The sequence below is a fragment of the Anomalospiza imberbis genome, chromosome 6 (assembly GCF_031753505.1).
Source record: "Anomalospiza imberbis isolate Cuckoo-Finch-1a 21T00152 chromosome 6, ASM3175350v1, whole genome shotgun sequence".
Taxonomy (NCBI): domain Eukaryota; kingdom Metazoa; phylum Chordata; class Aves; order Passeriformes; family Viduidae; genus Anomalospiza; species Anomalospiza imberbis.
Window position 1 is genome coordinate 45,922,163 of NC_089686.1, and position 6,000 is coordinate 45,928,162.

Genomic DNA, 6,000 nt, shown 5'->3' on the forward strand with positions numbered 1-6,000 from the left:
CGGCAATTGGAGTGCTTTCACCCGCCGGCCCCAGGATTTAACCAAAACCAGCTGCCCCTCAGCCTTCAACACTGCGCTGGGGCAAGCGAGCCCGACTATGTGAAGGATTTAAAGTGATCTTCTCAATAAAAGTGAGTTGTCCTGAAAAACAGACTAGAAAAATTACCATTTTAAAAGATAAGACGCAGAATGGTTTTGATTTAGAAACAGGAGAGAAAGAAGCGAGCAGACTGTGAACACAAACCCACAAGATGCTCACAGCACAGCCTTTTAACTCGGGGCGCATCTTCCCCTCGGCAAACCCCCATGGCCGGAGCCACCCTGTGCACAGCCCCCTGTGGGTGCTCAGGACTCTGACCACATCAACCCTACAGGCTCCCTCACTTTCCATGGAGCTCAGCTAAAACCCTCTTCCCACCAACTTCCAAAACCTTCTCTTCCCTGTGGATGCCCTGTGGCTTGCATGGAAGTGCCCTAGTGCAAGAGGTGAAAAGAAAGAGGCAGTTTTCTGCTTTACTACTCAGCTGCTCTTTTTTTGAGGCAGAATACTGTCAAATACACGTTAAATTGCAGGCAATTCGACAGACTGTGTACCGACTGTGTACTTTGAAAAAATTGAGTAGGGAGGCGGGCTGGTGTGATTTGCCAGGTAGTGCATCCCCCAGACGCCTCTTTGGGGGTCAGTGATCTGTCATCCACAATGCCTGCGCTGTCTGTCAGAGCCCCCTGAACGCATCACTCTCAGGGGGCACTGACTGAAAGTACGCAAAGAATGTGTGGTGGGACTGGCTACACCCAGGGTGTGTCGGCAGCAAGGTGGGAATGGCAGGTATTGAGCAATGCCAGGGGCTTTTTTAGTGCCAAAATATAGATGCCTATCAGTGATGCTGGCTTGTGTAGACATAATGGAGTTTATTTCAAACCTGTGTCTGTTTTCTGTCTCAGTACTAATAAAACACAATGGGCATTTATGTACATGTAGTGTATTAGAGTGAACTTGTTGATTTGGTCTATTTTGATTACTGAAACTTTGATCTTCATGTTATTCAATTCTTTGGATGTAGTTTATTCAAAATTATATATGCTCTGCTTTAAAATCCAGTTACCAGTGAGGTATCAAAAACATAATATTTTTGATGCAATTTAAATATAGCATGCTAGGAGGATCAGTTAATGAGGTTTAGGCCATAAGTAGGAAATTAAATAAAGAGATTTTTAAAAAAAGTTTTAAAAGAAAAAAGAGGGAAAAAGATGCTTGTTTGTTTTTTAATTTTTCATGACTATAAGCATTATTGTTTCAAATCTAAGAGAGTCAACGGGGACTTTGGTATCTCTGAACAACAGGGTTCTGAGTAGGTCAATAATCTCCAGAACAATAATTTTTATATCAAGAAATCCAGTAAAATTTAAAATGTTTACTCGTATCTGATTTTTCAGGACTTTAACTACGCAATCAACAGAGTATGGTTTACATATTGGTAGCAGTCAGTGAGTCATTATTTAGTATTTACATTCAGTGATGATGTTGATACCAGATTGTGATATCTCTGCAAGTTCCATATGGGCTTTTTTTTGCACTTTTGGTCTAACAGACAAGTTTATCTCATCTTGTACCTACGTATCTAAAGGATATTTCTATAGATTTTGTTTGAAGGACAAAATTGTATTGTCTGAAGCAAAGCATATGTGGGGAAAATGGTTGCATGACATCTTTTGGCAGTATTTCTTTGTGGCAAATGCTGAAATTACTGGAGAGTTTTTCAGAGCAAAGTGTTGCCTATCTGAAATAAGAACTTGTGGCAGGATGACCTTGGCTGAATGTCAGGTGCTCTATCACTCCCTCCTCAACCGGACAGGGTAGAGAAAATATAGCTAAAGGCTTGTGGGTTGAGATAAGGATGGGGAGAGATCAATCACCAGTTGCTGTCACAGGCAAAACAGACTGGAGTTGGATCTGTTACTGAAGATTTGCCCACTAGTAAATCAGTGCTGGCTACTCCTGATTGAAATTCCTTGTTCTTCATGTCCCTTAAAATGTATTCCAGGATTGGGTGCTCCATCTATTTCCCAAGTATTGAGGCTGACCAGTCTCTAGTTTCCTGTGACCTTCCCTTAGAGGAAATACCAGGATCTCACCTAGTCTATCAATTGTTCCAAATAATTTGAACCAATTACTTGCAAAAAAATCTTGCTGTCAGTTTGATACTGCAAAATCCTAAAAATCTCTTTCTGTGGCTTAGCAGATTATTTTGATTTATTATATATTGCTTAAAATTCCAGCCTGTCTAAAATTAAAAAAATGTCTGGAATTATTTGGAGTTGCTCGGAATTGTTTGCATGCCTCCTGTCAATTATCTCTGTATTCTCCAGTAAGTATTACAAAAGCAGTTCCTTAAATAGAATCATTACTCTTAGTTAGTAACCATTAGTTATTCAAAGAGCCAAAGCTAATTGCTTTGTATTCTAGTGATCTTTCCTTCCTGCTCTCTGAGGACACGACTTCTGGCAAGATCCCAGCAATCCTCCCCCAGATGTCTCCTCTCCTCATTGCTTTCCTGTGCCAGGGCCTCCCTTAGTTCTGGACCATCCTCTCTGCTACTGCCTGCTGTGTAATCTCCAGGCAGAAAGACTGGAATCACAGGGGGGCGATGAGGAGAAATGTTGGTGTCTTAAGCCCAAGGCAGAGAATCTTTCAAGGCCCTCTGAAATGGTAAACAGCATTCTGTAGGAAGTTCATAGCTAAAGGTCTCCTACAGACCCTAGGTGGATTCCATGACTGAAATCACGGGATGCACAGGCTGTTTCTTTTTTAAGGTGAGCTATTCCTGCAAGGCCTAAAATGCAATCACTAATCTGCAAGATCTGGTTTCTCTGCCTTTCCCTGAGTTGCAGAGCAAGGTGACTTCTGCTTTAGGGTAGGGAGCTGTCGTTCAATCTCTACTATTCCCCACTTCCACTATTAACGCCTAGTACCACTGGTACTGATCCTTTATACTTCCTAAACAGGGTGTGGTGAACACTGTTCTGCCAGGCAGGAAGAAAATGATTTGTGCCAGTCCGAAGCTGAGGATACTGTGAGAGATAGAGATAGCATTGGAACTGGATCTGCCTTTACTGATTGTTTGGCTGACAAGGGTTTATAGCAGGACCTGTGTCTCTCCGGGTACACTTAACAACCATTCACCAGCACAAACTGACACATCCTTTGTACCAGTCTGTGCTACAGAAAATTACATATGGGTTTATGGTTGTTTCATTCACCTTCAGAATCTGTCAGTCTGAGAGACTGGCTGCTTTATCAATGCCAAAGGCAAACCTTGATCAAGAAGACATCTTCTCTGAGTGCTCTGCTTCTGTCACCTACTCCATGAGACTTTGCAGTGTAGGTCATTGTGCAGGCTGAGCAGGTACCACAGAACTGCAGCCATTTCTCCTGAGAACAGCTTTGTGCTCCTGGAAGGTAATTGCTACATCTTCCTCTGTGGCAACAACTTTGAGGAAGTGCTGGCCATGTTAAGCTTTGGCCCCTTTGAAGATAAGGAGGGTGGCAGACATTCTGAGCAGCAACATTTATGAGTGTTTCTTGTGTTTCTTTGGGGCTGGTTTATAACAAAAGTTTGGCATCATTAGAGCAGTACACAATTTATAAACCCCTACAGTATATGAAGGCAAGGGTGGAAAGAAACCAATTTGGTGTGCACTGCCCCCTCTGAAAAACATATCCTCTGAGGAGAATGTAATACTGTGCACTTGCTTCCCCTCTGTGAAACTCCTAAAACTGCAGGTATAGGAAGTCTGATATGACAAACAAGGAGATAATTTAGAAAGAAAATCTTTGCATTAAGCATAGCAAGTACATGAAATATAAAAGGGCAAGATGTATTTTTCTAGTCTATTTGCTACTAGATAAATAGATAATTGAAATGGTACTAGAGACTCTTCAGATTCACTTTAGCTTGTGTGTTTGGGGGTCTCCATTTCTGCTGGAGAGGCTGGGACAGGACTCTCCCTTCCCAAGCAGCCTATGAGAGGGATATCACTTCATGTCGTGATATTTCATATGAAAATGCTACCTTCAGAAATTCAAAGTGGAACTGTGTGGACGATCTCCCTAATACCTAATCACAGAAATCTATTTGAGCAGAAGTAAAAATATTTGTTAAGTGGTATAATAGCATATAATAGATTAGTGGTGTAACAGCAAAATTGACTCTCGTCTGTCCATGGGCAAAGCCTCTGGGCTTCCCTCAGCGTGTGACCGGAAATCCGCTATATCATACAGAGAATCCGTGTGCCTTGGCAGTTCTGCAGTTTAAACTTGATTGCCCACCCAGAACTCCCTATTGTAATCCTCAGGGAGACTTGGCTACTTCTGCATGTACTCCACTGTCCCTTAATTGATTAATATTGCTTCATTTATAAAGTTCCACTGGCAAGAGGTGACATTTGTATGGTTGCATTTGGATGGTGTTTGATATATTGCTGAGTACAGAATGGCTGTCAGATTTGACAGCACAGTAACAGCACTGCCCATATTTTATATGCAATTGTGCAAAGTGATTTGGGCATTTCTGAATTTGAAAGCCAAAAAAATTCTTCTTTGATCTGCACACGAATTAATTATTTAGAAAAACACCTTCACAGGTTTTCCCTTTTGGCTTTACATAGAACAGGAAAAAATTGGACCTGACATACACAGGCAAAATCTACTGCTCTATAGGAATCCTTCCCTGGATTTACTCAGGTGCCACACAATAACGTTTATCTATTTGTAAAAATAAATCTATTCATATTGATATTTATATTTGTTGATGTAAGAACTGCATGAACATGACTGGTACAGTCCTGATAAGTAGTAAGCAAGAGGTTTTGTGTGTACTATTGGCAGGAACAGGTGTGTCTAGTGATAGGTGCTTGGATTTTTCTGAATGCCTGCTTATACATGAGCAAGGAAGTTATTTGTAGAAATCTCAGCATAAAATAATTGAGTTTGCCTCATTTAATTTAAAAGTATCCATTGTTAATCATGTGGAAAAGGAAATAAATAATTGTGAGGGAGAGCAAATAAATTCTTTTTTCTTTTTACTTTAATTATTTTTAAGAAAAACAAATACACAATTTCAGTGAAAAGCTCTATTTTTCTTCTTTTTTTTGTAACATCTTTTTTATATTTAGTGTGATCTTTAATTATAATTTTACTGAAAGCTTTCTTAATATCATCATGTTTCTTTATATGAAACAATGGTGGTCATAAATGAGGAAGTAGCAAGTATAAGAAACAAAGGATCCAAATTTGCCAAAGGTATTGGTAAGAGAATGACCTTACTTCCAAAACTTTTTCCTCAGTTCACATCTTGGATATTTCTATTTTTGAAATGTTTAGCAAACACCTTTAAAATGCTGTCATGAGACAAGTAACTTCAAAAAGTAATGAGAAATCTTCCAACCATACAGAAAAACCCAGTAAATAACAATCCAAAATTGCATGCCGTCACAAATACAAGATGCTGAGGCTGGAATTCCAATAAACAATAAGAAAATGCTTCAGAATATAAGTATAAATTGTGTACTTCAATATCTAGTAATGCTAAAAAGATACACAAGAGTGGGATGCCTATTTCACTACCAACATCTGATTGAATTTAAAATAAATATCTTTATCTATTTTTATCATTAAAATAATAGTGTTATATTTATTTGGGATCTGCCTGTTCATATATTAAGGAGTGTTTTACATGACTGCATGAAGCATGTCAGCTAGAAATATTGCTTGGGATCTTTGTTTTAAATATGCTAGCAGTCTCATGGGTGAGTAATTTCTATTTGACATTTCAAGAGCTTAAGAACAACACTAGGTATCTGGAGCTGATATTGAGACAGGCTTTTAACCTCTTCCTCATATATTTATTTCTGTTGCTTTAACAGATAGTAAGCAATCAGTAATCTTAGAATCCAATGTGATAAAATTCTTTAGTTTTCTCTCACCAGCCAGGCCATCTA